The sequence below is a fragment of the Typopeltis vanoorti genome, chromosome 14 (genome assembly GCF_054136105.1).
Source record: "Typopeltis vanoorti isolate ZY-2024b chromosome 14, IOZ_Tvanoo_1.0, whole genome shotgun sequence".
In the NCBI taxonomy this organism is placed as follows: domain Eukaryota; kingdom Metazoa; phylum Arthropoda; class Arachnida; order Uropygi; family Thelyphonidae; genus Typopeltis; species Typopeltis vanoorti.
The window spans coordinates 42544040-42567400 of record NC_143562.1 but is presented as its reverse complement, the minus strand read 5'-3'; the positions used below and the strand labels follow the sequence as shown (position 1 = coordinate 42567400).

Genomic DNA, 23361 nt, shown 5'->3' with positions numbered 1-23361 from the left:
GTTAAACTGGAAAAACAGCACAAGATCTCACATTTCATCTTTAAAAAAAAGGTGCTTTCACACTACTCACAATGATTATATTAATAGCAGTGTCACAACTGATCAACGTACACAAACTATCTTACCGTCAACTTTGGAAATAGAAACCAACGAGTTAACAATCGTCCGCACTTCGAAACACTAAACTACAGTAATACACACGCGCGCATACACACACCCACGTAAAGAAATGCTTACGTTTTGCGACGTCATGACAGGCGGTTCCTTTTTTTTTTTTTATCTTGAATTTTTTCCGTAAGACGGTGAAGCGTTGTAAGTTTACATTAACACGTATAAAAGCATGGAAGGAAAGAGTATAAAGGATTCATTTGCATCAAAAACTATTTGAAAAAAGGATAATGAATATCCATTATTTTTCATTGGTAAGTAAAAGCACATTTCGCTTTGAAACGTTTTAAAAGTGACCAATTAGTATTGCACTACTTAAAGGGTTTTGCAGAAAGTCAATAAATTTGCCTCTTATTCGTTATTTTGATTAAGATTTCACAGGCCTTGAAGCTCTTTCGAATTGTTTATTATTATTATTATTATTATTATTATTATTATTATTATTATTATTATTATTATTATTTACAAGCACGATATTAATCAGCTACCACCCAAAGGTAAGATATTCCAATACGCAGACGATACAGCAATAATATCCATCCAAAATAACGCAAGCATGGCCCAAAAAAATATGCAACATGACATAAATCTGATCATAGACTGGCTCACGAAAAACTCCATACACCTAAACTAAGTAAGACAAAATTAATGATATTCAGAAATCCACTGACTCGACCAGTTAATAACAAATATATAACCATCCAATATCCACTTTCCAACATAAAAAACACACAGAACAGCAAAACCACTACAATCACTCAGGTTGAAACAATACGATACCTTGGAATTTACTTCGATGCAGATAGGAACTGGAATAGCCACATAAACCATCTACACAACAAACTCCGAACAATAAATGGCAAACTCTACAGGTTAAAAGACGTAGTTCCCATACGCCTAAAAACACTAATATACATACAAAGCACTATGCCAAAATATACTAAGATACGCTATAACAGCGTATGCTTCCTGTGCACCTTACAAATTAAATAGATTAATGTTGCTACAGTACAAAATGATAAAACTGATCTTTTGGAAACAAAGAGAAAATAACGACCTTATATACATTGCAATGTCAGAACACAAAATACTGACAGCAAAACATTTATGTCACTATGCAGCTTTGCTAAAATATTATTTCGATGCCAACTACAGGACAGTCAGAAATACATACCGTATAACAAGACCTCAGACTACTAATTATATCACATATAAATATAATAATCACTACGGAAAGGCCACGCGAAACTTCTACATCCCAGACATGATAAACAAATTACCTTTTGAATACAGAAACCTTACAAACTACAAGCCTGAAAAGAACTCTAAGGACCATACTATGAACAAGAAACACGCACCCAAAATACCATACAAACTTAATGAAACACAATATATTCGTTAACTCCGCCATGGGATCCTTAGGGGTGTCGTGCCAGTCCCAAGCCTGGATAAAGGAGGAGGGTCGGTCAGATGAGTGCCGATGCTCTGACCGTAAAGAAAAAAAAACACGATTGTTATCTGATGCTTATATAATCAACAGCTACAACATGCCGGCTCGGGCGTCGCCCGGATAAACAAGGCCCACGATACCAATTGAGCAATTGGGGTTGGATCGAAAAGTGGGATATCGAAAGGAAACAGAAACTGAAACTAACAGAACTGTTATCAGTAGGAACATGGAATGTGCGGACACTCTGGATGTCAGGAAAATTAGAACTACTTCGTGAGGAAATGAAGAGATATCGGTGGGATATACTAGGATTGGCAGAGATGAGATGGACATCATCTGGAGAGATCAATGGATGGGAAGTAATATGGTCAGGACATGACACCATGCACGAAGCAGGAGTTGGCTTCCTTCTTAGCAAAAGAGCTCGAGAGGCACTGTTAGGCTACAAACCAGTTAATGAACGAATCATAGTAGCAAGATTTCAGGCAAAGGCATTCAACGTATCAATAGTCCAGATATATGCACCGATGAGGATATTGACTTATTCTACAAAGATCTGACAGAGACAATAGAAACAATACCAAAACAAGATGTACTAATTATTGAAGGAGATTGCAATGCCAAAGTTGGAATAGATAATGATGGTTGGGAAAGAGTCACCAGAAAATATGGTTTTTTCGGAGAAAGAAATGAACGAGGTGAAAAATTGTTAGAATTTGCTGTGGACCACGAGATGATGATCTGTAACACAAGATTCCAACAAAAGGAGTGTAGAAAATGGACGTGGCAATCAAATGATAAGAAAACCAAAAACATGATTGATATGATTATGATTAAAAGAAGATGGATAACATCAGTACAGCAATGTCGAACCTTTGAAGGAGCAGATATAGACTCGGACCATAGTTTAGTGATTGCAAACATCAAATTGAAATTAAAAAAAAATATATAAATCCCAACATCAGAATAGAAGAGATACAGCATGATAAGTGAAGTAGAAATAGGAAGAAGGTACAGAACAATGTTAGAAGAGAAACTTAAAAGTGTGGAGAAAGAAAAAAACTCGAATTTAAGAGTGAAAAGAGTAATTAAGGCGATAGAAGATGCAGTTGAAGAAACAGTACCAGAAGAAGAGAAGATCAAGAAGAAATGGATTACACAAGAAGCACTGAAGTTAGTACAGGAGAAAAGAATGTTGAGGATAAGAAGGGATACATCAGAACAAGTAGACGAGCAATATAGAAGAAAGTGTAATGAGGTGAAAAAAGCAGTCAGAATGGATAAAATGAAATGGTTAGAAGCCCAATGCAACAATATAGAACAGTTCATTACTTATTTTTTCACGGTATTAACAACACCACAAACACTTTTATCAACAAGGATGTTTTATTAACGCTAATATTTCGCCGATTTTCAAATCAGCATCATCAGAGCACAACACACATGTAAACGCGACACTGAGTGAAACAATATAATTGCAGAAAGACAAAAGATCTAAAGTCCTATTTTTGGCGCCCTCTAACGGAAAAAAAAAGCAGCAGTTATCCAGGAGTTTTTCTTAGGATAACCGTCTCCCAAATTTTTGGCAAATTAATGCAACCATATTTGTTAAGGTTGGGAGAATTCTTCAAAGCCATTGCTGACTCAAAAAATAGTCTTTCAGATCTATAACGACTCCTAAATAGCACATTCGTTTTTCTCCATCTAATCCTGTGTGAAGGAGTGTCCAAAGCGTGGTCTGCCAGTCCCGACTTGCCATAGTAATAGTAGCGAATGTATCTTTCATGTTCTTCCAGGCGGATGTTCACTGATCTTCCTGTTTGCCCATAATAGGCCAAGTCACAGTCACATGGAACTTCATACACTCCTGGGTGTGCTAAAGGGTGAAGTTTATCCTTTGGTGAGCGGATCAGAGTTGCCAGCTTGACATGAGGCTTGAAGGTGGTGCGAAGGCCATGTTTCACCAATACTTTGGCTATCTTTTCCGATGTACCTCTGATATAGGGAATAGAAATGGTCATGTTGTATTCTTGTGTATTAGGGGGGGGGCAAAGTAATGGGCCTATGTAGTATTTTTTCTATTTTGTAGGGATTGTAGCCGTTGGCTAAGAACGTATGGCGCAGGTACTGGAGTTCAGTGGTCAGAGCTGTATCGTTAGAACAAATGGCTCTGGCTCTGTGTGTCAGTGTTTTTAAAATGCCGTACTGTTGGACTGGATGATGATGTGATTGTTTATGTAGGTATCTTCCTGTGTGTGTAGGCTTCCTGTAAATAGAAAAAGATAGTGATCCATCTGAAAGGCGGGTGACTAATGTGTCAAGAAATGGTAAACAGTTATTTGATTCTTTTTCTACTGTGAAGTGAATTTTGGGGTGTTGGCTGTTTAGGTAGGTGACAAAAGCATCCAAAGTGTCTTGTCCATGGGGCCAGATGGCAAACACATCATCTACATAGCGCAACCACACTAGTGGCTTGTATGTAGCTGTGGTAAGTACTTTGTTTTCAAAGTGTTCCATGTAAAAATTTGCTAACGGGGGGGAGAGGGGGGAACCCATAGCGGTACCATTAATCTGTTTGTAGAATTTCCCCCCCCATGTAAAGTAACCTGCATTCATGGTAAATTGAAAAAATTCAAAAAGTGACATCATGGCCCAAAGAAATCATCAAGAAAATAAAACCAATTCATGTTAAAACACCCCGCATTTATGGATTACCAAAAATCCACAAAACTAATGTTCCCCTACGCCCCATAGTTGATAGCATAGATAGTCCCACATATAAACTGGCCCGGCATTTAGCTAAGTCGCTTGCCCCTCTTACTGGCAACTCCTCTACTTTTGTCAAAAATTCTATCCATTTCAAAACACTGGTTAAAAATCTAATCCTAAAAAATTCAGACATAATGGTTAGTTTCGATGTCACCTCCCTATTTACCAATGTACCACTTATAGACACTCTTGAATTAATCAAGTCTAAATTTCCCCCAGATATTTTTGAATTATTTCAATTTACCATGAATGCAGGTTACTTTACATGGGGGGGAAATTCTACAAACAGATTAATGGTACCGCTATGGGTTCCCCCCTCTCCCCCACGTTAGCAAATTTTTACATGGAACACTTTGAAAACAAAGTACTTACCACAGCTACATACAAGCCACTAGTGTGGTTGCGCTATGTAGATGATGTGTTTGCCATCTGGCCCCATGGACAAGACACTTTGGATGCTTTTGTCACCTACCTAAACAGCCAACACCCCAAAATTCACTTCACAGTAGAAAAAGAATCAAATAACTGTTTACCATTTCTTGACACATTAGTCACCCGCCTTTCAGATGGATCACTATCTTTTTCTATTTACAGGAAGCCTACACACACAGGAAGATACCTACATAAACAATCACATCATCATCCAGTCCAACAGTACGGCATTTTAAAAACACTGACACACAGAGCCAGAGCCATTTGTTCTAACGATACAGCTCTGACCACTGAACTCCAGTACCTGCGCCATACGTTCTTAGCCAACGGCTACAATCCCTACAAAATAGAAAAAATACTACATAGGCCCATTACTTTGCCCCCCCCTAATACACAAGAATACAACATGACCATTTCTATTCCCTATATCAGAGGTACATCGGAAAAGATAGCCAAAGTATTGGTGAAACATGGCCTTCGCACCACCTTCAAGCCTCATGTCAAGCTGGCAACTCTGATCCGCTCACCAAAGGATAAACTTCACCCTTTAGCACACCCAGGAGTGTATGAAGTTCCATGTGACTGTGACTTGGCCTATTATGGGCAAACAGGAAGATCAGTGAACATCCGCCTGGAAGAACATGAAAGATACATTCGCTACTATTACTATGGCAAGTCGGGACTGGCAGACCACGCTTTGGACACTCCTTCACACAGGATTAGATGGAGAAAAACGAATGTGCTATTTAGGAGTCGTTATAGATCTGAAAGACTATTTTTTGAGTCAGCAATGGCTTTGAAGAATTCTCCCAACCTTAACAAATATGGTTGCATTAATTTGCCAAAAATTTGGGAGACGGTTATCCTAAGAAAAACTCCTGGATAACTGCTGCTTTTTTTTTCCGTTAGAGGGCGCCAAAAATAGGACTTTAGATCTTTTGTCTTTCTGCAATTATATTGTTTCACTCACTGTCGCGTTTACATGTGTGTTGTGCTCTGATGATGCTGATTTGAATATCGGCGAAATATTAGCGTTAATAAAACATCCTTGTTGATAAAAGTGTTTGTGGTGTTGTTAATACCGTGAAAAAATAAGTAATGAATAACCAGCAACGCCTAAGCTTATCTGTTAGATTAATATAGAACAGTACTATGGAGAGCATAAAACAAGGGAGGTATATAAAATGATCAGAACCATTAATAGAAAGTGACAACCGAAACAGACCACAATTAAAGATGAAAAAGGCAAAGTATTGATGAATAAAGAAAAAATTGTACAGCGGTGGACAAGATACTGTAGTGAGTTATACGAAGAAAAACTAGATTCAGATAGCATCGGGAAACTGACTGAAGAATTGAACCAAATATCACCACCAGGTAATGAGCATGATATGGACATTTTAAGAGGAGAGGTAGAAAAAGCAATAGGACGGCTAAAACACAACAAGAGTCCTGGTAACAATAACATTACTGGAGAAATGATTAAATATGGGGGTGAAAGTATGGTTACAGAAATGCACCAACTATGTAATATGGTATGGAAAGAAGGGAAAATGCCAGAGGAGTGAGTGAAATCAATATTTGTTACACTATACAAGAAAGGAAATAAGCTAGAATGTAAAAATTATAAAACAATTGCCTTGATAAGTCACCTTGGTAAAGTGATGATGATCATATTGACAAAAAGATTGAGAACACAATTGGAAGCATACTTTGCAGACGAGCAAGCAGGATTTAGGAAGGATAGAACTACAATTCAACAGATTTTGACAATGAGGTTAATGGCAGAGAAAGATAGGAGAAAAAAAAAATATATATATATATACTTGCTTTGTTGATTTTCAGAAAGCATTTGACAGTAGTGACCAGAAAGTGACGTTAGTAGTTCTGGAATCCTATGGAATTGATAAAAAACTAATAGCTATATTAAAAAATATTTATCAGAATGCAGTTGCAGCAGTTAGAATAGGTGATGATTTGGGGAAATGGTTTAAAACAAGCAGAGGTACTAGACACGGAGATCCAATATCACCAAGCATTTTCATCGCACATTTAGACAATGGACAAATTGAAGGAAGATGCCAAAGGAATATCTGTACACGGAATGAGAATTAACAATCTGAGATTTGCAGATGGCATTGTTATTATTGAAGAAGACGAAAGAGAGCTACAAAAAACACTGGAACTGTTAAATGAGGAAGAGAAGAGATTTGGACTTGTTATGAACTTGGAAAAAACAAAGACAATGGTATTTAGTGAGAACATGAAACAAAAGATACAAGTGGATGGAACTGGTATAGAAAATGTAGAACAATTCACATATTTGGGAAGTAAACTGACATATGACCTGGACTGTAAAAAAAGAAATAAAGATCAGGATTGCAAAGAGAACAAATCTGAAGGCCATGGATAACATCTGGAAAAGTAAAATGATCAGTCTGCAAATAACACTAAGAGTACTGGAAAGATGCGTCTTCAGCGGTGTCCTGTACGGATCTGAAACGTGGGTAATAAATAAAGAATCAAGAAAAAGAATTTTGGCATTTGAAAGAACTTGTTATAGGAAGATTCTAAGAATAGGATGGGTACAGAAAATCACCAATGAAGATCTCTATCAGAAGATACAACCAAAAGAGAATCTAATGCAGAAGATTATAAAACGGAAGCTATAATTATTTGGACACATCTGTAGAATGGGTGAGGACCAGAAGTTAAAGACATTTATATTTGGTATTTTGGATGGTTTAAACAGAAGAGGTAGACCATACAGAGAATGGATAGACGATATAAAAGACTGGTATGGAATGGGTGTACAAAAACTGTGACACTGTGCACTAGACAAAGAAAGTTAGAAGATAGTGAAACAGGCATCAGACATCAACGGGCAGTGAGCTCATGGTTCGTGATGATGATGATGATGAATATATTCGTTCAGGCTTCCAATTCAGCGACGCATCAATACATTCCAAGTTATTGTGTGTGTGTGTGTGTGTGTGTGTGTGTGTGTGTGTGTGTGTGTGTGTGTGTGTGTGTGTGTGTGTGTGTGTGTGTGTGTGTGTGTGTGTGTGTGTGTGTGTGTGTGTGTGTGTGTGTGTGTGTGTGTGTGTGTGTGTGTGTGTGTGTGTGTGTGTGTGCGTGCGTGCGTGCGTGCGTGCGTGCGCGAAAATTTCTCAATCATAGATTTCGTAGCCCCAACAGAGCACAAACAAAAAAAACAATAAATAATAACCAACTGGTGTCATCCTCAGATAAGCTTACATATAAGCTTCGAGAATGAAAGCAGAGAAATTACTTCTCACCCAAGATGTATCTTATGTAACCAAATGCATGTAATGTACATATCACATCTAAACCAATGATGTAATGTATGTATTATATGTAAACAAATGTAAGTAATGTATCATATGTAATCAAATGTATGTAATGTATGTAATAACTGTAACAAAAGAATGCAATATAGAGTGATTATATCTACTGATATTGTATATATAAAGTGTAAAATTGCAAAGAAAAAATCTGTAATAATCATCATTATACGTTGTAAACAGTTATGTTATTGTTATTATTATTATTTTAAAAAAATTTATGTACATGAAAGTATTTGTTATGCATAATTGTGTTCATATAATGTATGTAATTTATCTGAGAAATAATAAAATGTTAAAAAAAAATACGAGCAACTCCGAGGAGTCCTTAGACTCATCGAGGTAGGCCCTAAACATCATGTCAAGAACAGCCATTCAAAATCCACACAGTCTATCATACTTTGCTTTGAACCACCAGAAAGTGATGGGAGAACTAGGGGAAAACTTAATTCCAGAAACTCTATGAGGTCAAAACCCTCTTCTCAATACCACAAATTTCAGCTTTGAAAGTTTAGTTTTCACAAGTGAACTCTCGCTAGGTGTGTAAAACTATTCTTCTTCTTCTTCTTCTTCTTATTATTATTATTATTATTATTATTTGTGTGTGCGTGCGTGCGTGCGTGCGCGCGCGCGCGCGAATTTCTCAATCATAGATTTCATTGCCCCGAACAGAGCAAAAAAAACAATAAATAATAACCAACTGGTGTCATCCTCAGATAAGCTTATATATAAGCTTCGAGGATGAAAGCAAAGAAATTAGTTCTCATCCAAGATGTATCATATGTAACAAATGCATGTAATGTACGTATCACATATAAAGCAATGTAGGTAATGTAAGTATCATATGTAAACAAATGAAAGTAATGTATCATATGTAATCAAATGTATGTAATAACTGTAACAAAAGTATGCAATATAGAGTGATTGTATCCATTGATATTGTATATATAGAGTGTAAAATTGCAACGAAACATCTGTAATAATCATCATTATGAATATTATAATAATATACGTTGTAAACAGTTATTGTTATTTTAAAAAAATCAGCTAACGCCTTTTATTCCCTTATAGGGAGTAGGCGAGACTATTTAAAAAAACTTTATGTACGAAAAAGTATTTGTTATGCATAATTGTGCTCATATAATGTATGTAATTTATCTGAGAAATAATAAAATGTTAAAAAAAAAAAATACCAGCAACTCCGAGGAGTCCTTAGACTCATTGAGGAAGGCCCTAAACATCATGTCAAGAACAACCATTCAAAATCGACACAGTCTATCATACTTTGTTTTGAACTCATTTACAGCCATGGCACCTACAATAAACTCCGGCAGCTTATTCCACTCATTCACCACTCTCCAAGTAAAAAAAACTAGTTCTAACATCCTTACTAACTACACTCTTGCTCAATTTCCAAGGATGGCCCCTAGTTCTCCCATTACCAGTAAGTGATGGGAGAACTAGGGGAGAACTTAATTCCAGAAACTCTATGAGGTCAAAATTCTCTTCTCAATACCACAAATTTCAGCTTTGAAAGTTTAGTTTTCACAAGTGAACTCTTGCTAAGTATGTAAAAACTATTATTATTATTATTATTATTATTATTATTATTATTATTATTATTATTATTATTATTATTATTATTATTATTATTATTATTATTATTATTATTATTATTATTATTATTATTATTATTATTATTATTATTATTATTATTATTATTATTATTATTATTATTGGTTAAATGACCCCTCCATAGAGTATTAAGACTCATCGCAGAAGGCACTCCACAAAAAGAGCCTAAAATTCTACATTTTGTTTTCATTTCAGAAACACTTTACGTTTTCCTAACAGCAAAAATTGTTTTACTGTTCGAATATAAAACAATAATAGTTTTTTTTTTTTTTTCTGTTAACAGTATAAAAAAATGAAAAACTCCGACTGAAAATTAATGCAAAAATGACATGAGCGGCACTTGGTAATAGTCATTCTCTACACTCTTTGTAAGGCATCATATAGACAAATAAATCCTCTAACACTTATTTATTCCCAAAAGGAAAACAGGTTCCTTTTATCCTAACTAATTTTTTTGGAAATGAGTTGCACCCATTGATTTTAATTATGTCAGAAGCAGCAGGGGAAACTGTACAAAACATTACTGCCACTATCTCATGTTCCTAAACTTTAATATGTACATTTATTGTCTGAAATTGTGTAGGTTATTATTATTATTATTTATACGGGTCAAAAGACATCACGGAAGACCCATACTGTCCATTGACACAATACCCATCATTCATCTTAAATTTATTAACTTATGGCGCTCACAACCACCTCTAGCAAACCATTCTACCCATTCACCACTCTCCAAGTAAAGAACCTAGTCTCACACCCATACTAACCACACTCTTACACAACTTCCAGAGGTGATCCCTTGTTCCCCCTACTCCTCATGTACTAGAAATTTTCTTTTATGTCAATCTTATAGAATCATTTCAGTAGAGGAAATTTCTGTCATGTCCACTCTCCTCCACCTGCCAGCTAAACTGCGCAACCCACACCTTCAATCTATTCTCATAGGGAACATTTTACAGACCTGTTACCAGTTTGGTCACTCGTCTCTAAATCCTCTTTGCCATCTCCTGATCCCCAAGAAATGCAGGTGACCAAGTCTATGCAAATCATTCAACATGTGGCCAAATCATATCCTTATAAAGAGGGGAAATGACCTCTTTATTTTTACTTGTCAGTGTGTACTTCAACATCCAAGTAAATGTCTGAGCTATTTTGCCAATTCTTGCGATATGTCCTTTGAATTGCAAATCTTTATCCACCATCATCTCTGGATCCTTAGCCTTATCAATTTCCTGTAAACTAGTATCATCAATATGATATAAAGTATGTAATCTTCTCATCCCGAAGTGCATTACCTTACATTTTACACCATTAAATAGATAACCATTGTCCTTTGCCTACACTGTCAATTTGTTTAAATATTCCTGTAAGATATCTACATCCCTTTTATCAGCTCTCTCTCTCTCTCTCTCTCCAGTTTTGCATCATCAGCAAACAACTGAATTTCCTCCCTCAAATTTTCTGCTATATCATTCATGTACAAATTAAAGAGTGGATGCCCTCGTGCAGAGCCTGGGGCACTCCACTCCACCATACACCACCCTCTAATGTCTGTCTATCAGCCATCACCCCTCGATATAGTATCCCAATTTATGTAAGAATTTTCCATGTAGTATTCTGTCAAATGCCTTTGCAAAGTTTGGCAGTATCATGGTGTCGCCATTTCCTCTATCCGTTTTCCGCTGGCACCTTATTATAAAACGTGAATAAAGAGGCTGGACCTATCTTTTACAAAGCCTTGCTGCCTCGTATATAGTATAATATTCTTATCCGCCCATTTCTGGGAGTGTGCGTGCGCGCGCAGTCGAATTTTCTGAAACTTCATTGTGTTGTATAAATTTGTACTAACTGTTCTAATCTGTGCTTGCAAACCTACTCTCCTAATTGGTACAAAAGAATCTGGGCTAAAAAGTTTACAGAAAATAAAACATTCCATGAAGGTATTCAGTTATATATCTTTGTTCACAGCCATAAAAACCTGTATGCTTCTGAGGTGTTAATATGGCAGAGCGCAAAGAGCAATGCATATACTGCGTGATTTGATTTGATCTGGGTTTGAATCCCTATAAGCACATAAGGAACGTTTTCTAGGTCAACTGAAAAGGGATATTAGTTGCTTTCAAATTGATGCAGAAAGCCTTTCTTGTAATGAAACGAACATTGAACATTCGTTCGTACTTTTTAGGATAATTTAGGATTTAATTTAAGATAAATTTAGGATCAATATACATAAGGTAGTTAACACACCACACTTCTAAAGCGGTTTAACTTTCGGCATTAATTCTCAACAACATCCTGGAAAACATCGTTAACAGCGACACTCTCTTTGTCAAATCAACCCGCACCTTCCCGCGATGTAGTCTGTTTCCACAAAAGGGGGCTATGGCGAAACCAATAAGTATCCCGCTACAAAGAAATTCCTTCCTAGTTTGAGGAATGCCAACTAGACGCTAGGTGGTAGATCTTCATCGGCTGGTGAAATACCACCGCCTGGCTTATTGGAGGCCTGGTGTCGCAAATGCCATGTTTGATCTCAAGTTCAGTGTTTCCGGTTTCTGTCCCCCCCCCCCCTCTCTTCTCCGTGTAGTGTGAGTGATACCCTTCAAGGCATGACAAACATGCTTAGAGACCCATAATTTCTTCATTCCAAGGGTACATCAGTTAAAACGATGGTGCAGTAAGCCGGTGGACAGTTAGTGCAAGGCCCAAACCAGTTAATAACGAGTCAAGAAGTTTCCCGATCAACTGGTACATAATTTCGCTTCCAATACTCTGACAGGTCATGCTTGGAGACAGTAACGCACTCAGAGTGGGGGGCCAAGGGGCCCTGGCCTCCCCCAAAGAAAAAGGAAAAAAACACTAGAAATTTTCCAAAAATCTTTTCCTAATTAAAATTAATTTTTTAAAATTTATGTTGTGTCGTGTTTTCTATTTCTATACGTCTTATGAATTAGCAATCATTGCAGATGCTCAATTATAGATCGTATGCGATGCGTAGTGTGTATTATCATATCATCTACTCAACTCCCCCCCAAGATTAAGCCCCCCCCCACATATCACTACTCTGACCACTTCTCCAAGCAGTAGCGCACTCGGGATTTAGTGCGTTACTGCTTGGAGAAGGGGTCAGAATAGTGATATGGGGGGGGGGGGGACTGTTGAAACCTGGTCATGGTTTCTCTCTGTAAGGATGTCATACCCAGACAAAGAATCTATCCTCTCTCACTGCACGTACGCGCAATCTATTTCCACCTAATCAAACTTATGACCAAACTTTTGAAGACTCTCATAAACAATAACACTAGTATAACAATAACAATAATACTGGCCACTGAATTAGAAACCTTTATGCAGATATATACGTAAACGTCATTTACGCAGCGTATATGCAAAATACTTCGTGTACCAATGTTCTAGGCAATAATTTGAGAATACTGCTGGTTAGTAATCGTCAGTGTTGAACACAATGGAGAAAAAACAAAGAATCTTTTGGAGTTCGATAAATGGCTTAGTGTGGATGCCTGTCTGGTTTGAGCCGTGATTTTGAAAACAACAGAGCTGCCTGTTGTTTTCAAAAGGTGAGATATCTCGACTATTTAATCACTGAAAAAAATAACTCACATTGCTTGTCTAAGAGATAACTGCTGTCCTAAATTTTCTGTCAGGAAAGAGATCGTTGTCATTTGAGAAGGACTGTATGGGCAAACAGAACTTCCTGTATGCAGCTATTTCCAAAGCATTTAATAAAGGTTGTTCCCGACCTACATCTCACCGAACTATGCGCAGAGAATTGAAGAGGATCGGTAATAAAAGGTTTTAATTCAGTGGCCGGCATGCGTACAAGCCATGTATTGGTACAAACTCCTCTCTCACCAAATGCCCATCCTCCAACCACTCCAGACCTTACATCCTCTGGCACTACAAAGGAGCCAATTGTGATGACCTGTGGAATTTCTACTCCCTCTTTCTTTGGTTTCACTATTCTCACTGGTATGAAGGCTTTCATCCCTCATTCAACCTATAAATTTCATCCGCTTTCCAAGCCCTACTTCAAATCGAAAATGTATGAAAGCAGTCAAAAAAAAAAAAAAAAAAATCCAGTTTACCCCATGTAGCTCGCATCAAGAATTCTGGCTTCATGCACTGCCTGTTCCAAAGCATATGCAAGTTAGTCATCAGCAGATCCAAATCAGATTTCATAAAGGCCAACAACAGAAAACTTGCCTCCTGTACAAATGTCATATCAACACGATTTTTTGTACATTTCAGCGAAATAAATTATACAGTTATGTATAATTTATTATACATATTTGATACTTATTCCAATGCTTAGAGGCACTGAAGCAATCTAATATGCATGCTATTCTAAAAAACAGCTTAGAAGTGTACCGTTGTGTTTTCTGTTAAGGTTGTTAGATGCAATTTCTTTCTCCTGAACTTCCACCATTCTCTCTCTCTCTCTCTCTCATCCTGATGGAACCATTTTCTTCACCCAAAGATAAAGTTGACCTGCTGGCATCGCCCTTTTCTTCGAACTGCTCTATTCCAAGAGCAATCACCTCCTACCATACCAGAATCCAAGCATCACATGTCTTCTATAGTTTTTCGAGAAAAAAAAAAAAACATCAGAAATATACTAAATAACATGGATAATAAAAAGTCATCTGATACTGATGGTATACTCCAGTGCTCATATCAATCCTGCATTGTCTCTATAATTTATTATACATATCTAGTACTTCTTCCAATGCATGGAAGCAATCTCATATGCATGCTGTTCCAAAAAAGAGACTCGAGAGTCTACTGTCAACCTACCGACCAATTTCCATCACCTCTATTCTTTTCAAAATAATGGAGAAAGTCATCGACAGCCAACTTCTCAAATACTTAGAGGCCAATAATTAATAAGCGACCACCAATACGGATTCCGACATTCAAGATCCACAGCTGACCTCATAGCTTATATCACCCACCACCACTGGATATATACCATGGAAGGGTTCAGTGGAACTTGAGCTATCACCATTGATATTTCCAAAGCTTTTTCGTGTTTGGCATCGAGACCAACTAAACAAATTGCCATCCTTTAGCCTTTCTGCCAACCTCTGTAATTGAGTAGCCAGCTTTCTCTCTGGTTTTTCTCTGCGAGTCATGGTAAATGGTTCCCTCTCTCTTCGAGCTATACTACCAATGCTGGAGTGCTCCAAGGCTCTGTCCTATCAGATACTCTCTTTCTCGTGTACATAAACGACCTACTCACAATAACCACCTATCTTATTCACAGATTTGCGGAGGATAGTACTCTCCACTCATCCTACTCATTTGACAAATGATGCAGTTCTTTGACATCCCAAGCTACAAGATCGTCTACATTATCTCATCTACATCTACAGTTTAATGCGCATTAAACACTGAACTACGTACCATCTTCCAATGAAGCGAGTTCATCCTTGCTATGTTCAATTCCAAAAAATAAACACAGTCTTACCTTTTCTCACGCAAAAAATATCCCGGCTTACCTTCTCTCAGTAATACACAAATCACCAGACAAGTTCAAATCTCCTTGCTTGGCCTAACGTTTACCTCAGTCTTTCCTAGCATAAACATATCACATCATTAGCCTTCTCAGAATCCAAGAAACTTTTCATTCTCTTTCGTTCAAGAGCCCTTTTTACACCGAACCAACTATTAACTATATATAAATACAAAATCTGCCCATGTTTAGAATGCTGTTCACATGTTTGGAGTGGTGCACCTAAAACTTCCCTTAAAATTCTTTCACACTGTCCAGAGGAGAGCAACTAGGCTCATAATGATCCCTCTCGTACAGATTTACTTCAACCTCTATCTCATCAGACGCAGTGTTTCAGCATTGTATCTCTTCTGCAGGTACTTCCATGGTTATGCTCCAGTGAATTAGCAACCATCATTCCTCCACTTTCTGTTGCACCTGTTAATACAAGAGCAGCAGCTGCACAACATCCCTAGCATCCGAAACTGCTTCTATTCTTTCTCTTTAATTCTGTCGATTTCGGTCCTCTGGAACAACCTTCCTCATGAAGTATTCCCAAATAACTACATCCTGCAACTCTTAAAAAAAAAAAAAATCAATAAACTTCTATCTCAGCTCTGATCTTCACCCGACACATGGCATTGATCATTGATATGCTTATAGGACCCTCGGCCTCTCGTGCATGGGATCAATATAAAAAAGCGATTCGATACCCCATAAATGCGTCCATGACAAAAATTTTCATGCTATTTTATCAACACTTTTTGTCCGGATGGAACTGATCAACGCTTTGTAAAATGATCGTTTAGTTGTAGGCGTAGGTTTCCGTGGTTTAACAGTTCATAAGAAAGATTCCGGTAATTGGACCACATGTTTATTAAGATAAATATCAATAAAAATAAAAATAAAAAAACCGACAAGTTTCGTAAGTCGTTTGACTTACATCTTCAGGGGGTCAAAGGTAACTAAAAGTTTAAACACAAGAAATGAGAAATTACTCAGAATAGTTCATTTGATGAAGTTGTGACCGTCTAACTGTTCATTAAATTAAATATCCGAATGCAGATTCAGTGCAATACAAAGTTTGAACAATGCTGTCACGTTCTGTTGTTCACGTTCACATTGTCCGAGGTCTGACTATTTTGAGTAATATCTCATTTCTTGTGTTTAAACGTTTAGTACCTTTGACCCCTGAAGATGTAAGTCAAACGCCTTACGAGACTTGTCGGGATTTGTATTTTTATTTTTATTGATATTTATCTTAATAAACATGTGGTCCAATTACCGGAATCTTTCTTATGATCGTTTAGTTGTTGGAGTTATGGCCAAAGCAACTACGCATATCATGCTTGAGCTACACACGTACTCAAGCTGTTGTTTTGTAAGAAAAAAGAAAAAAAAAGAAAAACCTATCACATTAAGCATCGTGGGTGGACTCAGAGGGGAATAATCCATAACATTTTCTCGAGATCAAGCATGGTACTTTTAAAGTCACTTCAGGTTCACCAGGCAAATAAAATCGTTTACCCTAAAGACATTCACAAATATCCATGTCCGACTGAGAACGGAGAGCAGAAACACTTTCCACTGGGCCCATATTCCTGCAACTAGTATTAATATTAATATACTCGTGTGTGTTCTGCAGTCAATTTCCTGTTAGGATTTAAAAAAGCAGAGTATCTTCTAGGAGAAAAAGGAATACTTTTCAGAACCAATGATAAACTAACTCTGGATCACCTGGAAAATGAAGAAAATATCTTAAGGAAAATTTCCTTCTAGTCTGTGACAAGAATCGAAACCACTAATGGATATTGTCTATAAACCATTTGAAGGATATTAATCTTAATGTCAGCATGAACAAAATGCTATTCCACTGGATTGTCTGGTCAGTAGTCCAGTGATAATATAGTTGTAAACCATTGCAGACATTGTCGTTATCGAGTTGATACTATTAAATATACAGACTGTTTTTTCAGTCTGATAAGGGTGACTGGGAGAATGAGAAATTGAAATATTTGGGATGAAATAATTGCAAGCCAAAATTTCCATCATATCCAAATGATAGTCATGCTTTATGGTTTCTTGCCAAAGCCATCAGGCCTAACTTTTTCCTAACGCTGATTCTATCAATTTGTCATTTGAATGGTTTTATTGTATCCTTATCCATGGTAAAAGCTGATTGGCTGGCTCCTTCCTTTTCTTCAGTTCTTGCATTGACAACTTGTTAAACGTCTCCCTTATCATTTTAAATACAACATTCAATTTCCCAATTGACTTTTCGCAAGTAAATTTCTTCTCATTGTTATCATTTCTTCAATTGTCTTGAAGGTTTGTGCCACCTTTTTATTCTCTCCTATTCCACTAGAATCTATCCTGAATCCTGTAAATTAGCCCATCTTAAATCTTTGGACAAATCTTAACCATCAGATTACTGTCCCATTTCTCTCACTTCTAGATTATTCTTTCTAGAGTAATGGATTTCTAAACAATTTATATGTCGCCTGGAAACTTCTTAACTAATCGACGATTGTCAGTATGATTTTCCGTCGATTAACTGGAGAGCTTGCTTGTTTCAGTCGCCTTCGGGCAAATGCTTTGGAATAGAATGGTAAAAGCTCAATCACGTGGTTTCTCTTGCCATCTCTAAGGCATTTGATCGCATTTCTGCAAATGAGTGCCCTTTTCTGGTGGAAGTTCTAATAACCAGATTGTTAATTTCAAATGCTAGTAAAACTTAACCTTGTCTAATTTCAAGAAAAAAAAAAATGAGTCCCCATTTCTCGAATCTTATTTTTCACAACACCCAAACCGTTAAATAAGACAAGATTTCTGCTTTTGGAACAATTAGAATTTCCAGTCTTCATTGACATAATATGCTATTTATGTAAAAATATTGCCTTTTTTATATCTGAAAAATTAGGTTTTCATTTTTGCTGCAGACTGTTTCACCTCTGAACTCTACATAAATCACAAATCCATCGAACAAGTGAATACTGTTCTCACATTGGGTATAAAATAAATCCGCTAACCCCTTTTATTCTCTGAAAGGAGTCTCTAGACACTACAAGTGCTCTTCTATTAATATGCATGCAGTCGAACGGTGGGGGTGCTTAAGGGTCAAAGCTGTATAACTGAGAGGAGACCGCACATAGCCTTTAAAGGAATGCGGAGAACCGACCAAGGCTTCTGACCTAATGTCCAATTCTCACCTTATCGTGGTGCACCCTGTTGGCTATCTACCGGGATACTGAACGAACGAGCGAGGATGGGCTGGCAATTTGGGATTTAGCCAACCAAATTGTATTCCTATTGGTTAAACCAAAATTTTAAAAAAATGGTACAACATGGCACAATTTCATGCCGGCTGGGGCGTCGCCCAGTTAAACAAGGCCTCCGTTGTATTCGCCAGGGAACCAGGACAAACAGCGAAAAGTCAGCTACTGGAACAAATCCGAAAATAAACCCCAACTCAACATCACCAGAGTTAAAGATCGGTACTATCAACATGAGAAGCCTGAATGGCAAAGAAATGGAGCTAGCTGAGGAATTAGATAAGTACCAGATCGACATAATAGGGGTGACTGAAACAAAAAAGAAAAAAAATTGGAGAGATCTTTCTGAGCAATGAATACAAAATGTTATATTCGGGCAATGACAATCAAGGAAAGGAAGGAGTAGCCATAGTATTCAACACAAAATACGAGGCTAATCTTCTTGAATGGCAGGCAGTCTCAAGTAGAGTGATGTGGGCAAATATCAGAATGGGGAACTGGACAATGAGACTTATTTGTGCTTATGGTCCCACAGAAGGTTCTACTAAGGTAGAAGTGGAGGAATTTTTTTATGCTTTAGAAAAAGCAACTGACACAATGAAAAAGGAACGGTTGGTCCTTGTTAGAGATCTGAATAGCAGAGTAGGAAATGATTGTCAGACATACAAAAATATTTTGGGAAAATTTGGAGAAAAGAGCTTCGCTCTTTTCTCCAAATTTCTTTCAATAATGGCAAATATCTTTCAATAATGGCAAATATCTGTTGGATTTCTGCTCAGGACATGGAATGGTTATTAATAATACAATGTTACAACATAAAAATGTGCACAAATTCACATGGAGAGAAGAGGCAAGGAACAAGAAAAGTCTCATTGACTATGTTATTGTTGATAGTGATGTTTTCTCACTGGTGAAGGACACCAGAGTGTACAGAGGATTTGAAATTGGAAGCGATCACTATTTAGTCTTGAGCAGGATAAAATTGAATTTCATATTGAAAAGAATAACATGTAAGAAAGTTTTAAAGCGAATAAAAGTTGAGCAGCTCTCAGATGTGAACTGTAGACTAACATACACAAAGATTATTGAAGAAAAAATGAAAGAGTTTGAGAACAGGAACCGAACCTTGGAGATTCAGTGGCAAGCCTTGAAGAAAACCCTGACTGATTCAGCCAGAGAGGCATGTGGTGAGGTTGTCTGCAAGGAGAGAAAAATCAGGACTCCATGGTGGATACAGGAAGTTAAAGAGGCAGTGAAGGAAAAGAAGAAAGCATATCAAACGTTCCTGGCAAATAAGTCAGCTTTTGCTCTTCGAGAATATAGAGTCAAATATAAGAAAGCAAAACACTGTGTAAAACTAGCTAAACAAAAGTCATGGGAGGGCTTTGGCAAGAACATAGAAAATAAATATCAAGAAAGTCGTAAGATATTCTGGAGGTTGTTGAAGAAGCTTAGAAATGTAGGAAAGAGTGCTGTAAAAGGAGTTAGAGATGATAAAGGTGACATGAAAACAGGAGAAAAAGATATCCTTGAAGTATGGGGTAATTACTTCGAAAAATTGCTAAATGAAACAAGCAGTGATAGAACAGTGGTAAAAAAAAAAACACTCAACAGGCATAGAGTCAGGAATATATATACATACTTGAAGTAGAAAAAGCCATCGAAGGCTTGAAATGTGGAAAGACAGCAGGAGTAGATGATATTCGTCCAGAAATGCTGAAGTATGGTGGTATAAAAGTCTTACTGTGGGTACACTGCATAGTTCAGAAAGCCTGGACAGAGGGACGAATTCCCGATGATTGGAGTAGGGCTCTAATAGTACCCATATATAAAAAGGGAAATAAAACTGAATGTGAGAATTACAGAGGTATTTCTCTACTGAGTGTTCCTGGCCAGATCTATGCAAGTATACTTGAGAAACGGTTGAGAAGAATTGTGGAAGAATAGCTTGGTGTAGATAAAGCGGGATTCAGGCCAAATAGAGGCTGTCAGGATCAGATCTTCAATTTACGGCAAATAGTCGAGAAACCATGGGAATATAACAAAGATCTGTATTGAAGTTTTGTCCATCTGGAAAAGGCATAACAAGGTGCCAAGAGAGAAGCTATTCAATACACTACAGTCAATGGGGCATTATATCATGCAATACTTAGTCTGTATTTGAGTTGTAAGTCGGCAGTTAGAATTGAAGTATGTACAGGAAGATGATTTAATGTTAAATCTGGAGTGAGACAAGGATGTACATTATCCCCTCTGTTATTCATTATCTATATGGATCACATTATGAAGGAAAGGGGTATTAAACATGATATCAAAATTGGAGATGTTAATGTTAGCTCTTTGCTTTATGCCGACGATGTTATCATTCTGGATAAATCCGCTACAAGTTTGCAAGATTCCCTGACTAAATTGAATAATGGTGTAATAGATATGGTATGAAGGTCAGCAATAGAAAGACAAAGACAATGAAAATAGGTAGAATTGTTGAAAATGTCAACTGTCTTGTGAACGGGGAACCTGTGGAACAAGTAAAACATTTCAGCTACTTAGGCACGATCTTTAGTGAAGATATTAAATATGCAAATAGACAACAGAATCAACAAAGCTGGTATGGTAGGAAGTTAATTGAATAAATTCATATGGAATAAGAGAGAAATTTGTCCGAACACTAAATTAGCTGTATACAAGACAGGGTTCAAACCAGTTTTATCTTATGGATCCGAGAGCTGGGTCAGAAGTAAAACACTTGACCAAAGACTAGAGATATGAGAGTCCTGAGGAAGATTAGAGGCGTGAACAGATGGCATCGATGGCAATATCATATTAAAAACGTGGATATTAGGAAAGAACTTGACATTTTAAGCATCCAGGAATGCGTTAGCAGAGCTAATCTCAGGTGGTATGGTCACTTAAACAGAATGGGTGAGGAAAGATTAGCAAAACAAGTGTTCTCTGCCAGGTTAGCAGGAAAAAGACCCAGAGGAAGACGAAGTTATAGGTGGATTGATATGATAAAAAGTGCCTTAGAAGATAGAAATATAAGATCTGATAATGTTGGAGTCTTGACAGGAACAGACTGATTTGGAGGAGAATTGTAGATAGGAAGTTAGTAATGATGTAATTTTTTCATGTAGTACTATCATATCCTGTACACCGCTTGAGGGTACATGTCAGGAATTTGATGATGATGCAGTCGACGGCATATCTCATAGCCTGTGTACTTAAGGGGGTGTCGATGTTCAGTATTTTTATTTTATGTTATTTATTTTTTATTGATTAATTTATATATATATATATATATATATTTTTTTTTTTTTTTTTTTTTTTTTTTGCGCCATACCGTATAACAACTTTCTGAGTTGATAAAGATCAAATGGTGACATTTACGTAATTTAAGATTTTTTTTTTTTTTTCACCGAGAAAAATGAAGTAAATTTCATCTAAACATTACGACACGAAATAGAAAATTTTATTAAGAGTTCGAACCACTGACTTCCAGTTAATATTTTAGTTGAATTATTAATAAATAAATAAAACCAACAACTTGCTTGTCTTTGTGCTACTTCTCTCCCAAACAGTCTTTCTTCTCACTCTACTTGGGTTATCGATTATGATTCGTTTGAAGCTATGGAGAACACGTGAAAGACGAGAACGGAATTAGAAATAATAAAATAGAAATAAATAAAAAGTCGAGAATGTAATAGAATTTCACTATCTGTTTAACACAAACAAGCACACAACGTGCAACATGTTATCCGCCGCACCCCCCCTTTTCTTTTTTTTTTCAAAGAATACTTTATAAGTGCCTCTGCTGCTCACTGTGCAATTGATAGCAACGACACCTTTTGATTAGAAAGAACTAGTCTCAATTACTGTCTAGCATACGGAAAACCTTCATAAAGCTTTTCAGTTTCTCAGTTACTTAGTCTCGAGATAGAATAATCCTGATTAAATGAATAATTCTGTCTCAAGGCAACAGAAGAATTCCTCCCGTATTTTAACGCCCATCCCGCTTAAACCAATAACCAGTGACGTAACGAGGGTATGAAACGCCTGTGGCAAGTGTCTAACTTGCGTCACCCCAACCCAAAAATGACAAAAATTTTATACGTTTTGCGCCCCAAACCTTGTTGCGCCCGTGGTGGGCGCATCTTTCGCCACGCCCTCATTACGGCACTGCCGATAACCATAACAGAGCACACGCGTGTTGACATACACAGCAAACTATGATGATAGGACTACTTGCCCCCATGGTATCGTAAATTAGCTTCATGCAAAAGCCGAGTTACTTGGCAAAATAACAGTTCATTAGGCTTAACTTGGGAATTGAAAATCTAACAGAATGTAACAGAATATTCTATCAACGCTGATACGCATTGTATACTATTCTTTCTTTCGGTTAACAAAGCTTCATTTGGTGCATTATTAGGCGTTTCATTTTGTTCAACATCGGATTTCGAGGATGAAATGAAATTGATATTTATCACAATTGTATTAATTTATTTATGGTAGTCGTTTAATAAGAGCTTCCACAGTTCAGTCAGTTTCGACTATGGGATACGCTTAAAAAGACCTGCGTTTGAATCATTTTTAACTATCAGCGGTTATCAATGTAAGTTATATCTATCTATCTATCTATTTATTCCCTTCTGCCATACGGCCGGGGGGGGGGAGAGCTATATGCTAGGGAGATGATTATGAGCAAGGTGCCTTCCTTGCCGTACTCTATCCTATGGCTGTACCCTGTGTGTGTTCACG

General features: G+C 37.0%; 1 protein-coding gene across 3 annotated transcripts in view; it reads right to left on the bottom strand.

Annotated features, from left to right (window-relative positions):
* The window catches only part of LOC150099408 (lipopolysaccharide-induced tumor necrosis factor-alpha factor homolog), a 75723-nt gene that overhangs the window by 21837 nt on the left and 30525 nt on the right, over positions 1–23361 (bottom strand). Inside the window, exon 1 of one of the 3 annotated variants that reach the window (XM_090404051.1) lies at positions 126–216. The exons of 1 other annotated variant lie outside the window; for it this stretch is intronic. The gene's annotated coding sequence lies outside the window, so the exon portion shown is untranslated. Of the gene's footprint in view, positions 1–111; positions 217–23361 lie in introns of those variants that run through there. One more of the 3 variants, XM_090404053.1, reaches the window with a different exon arrangement.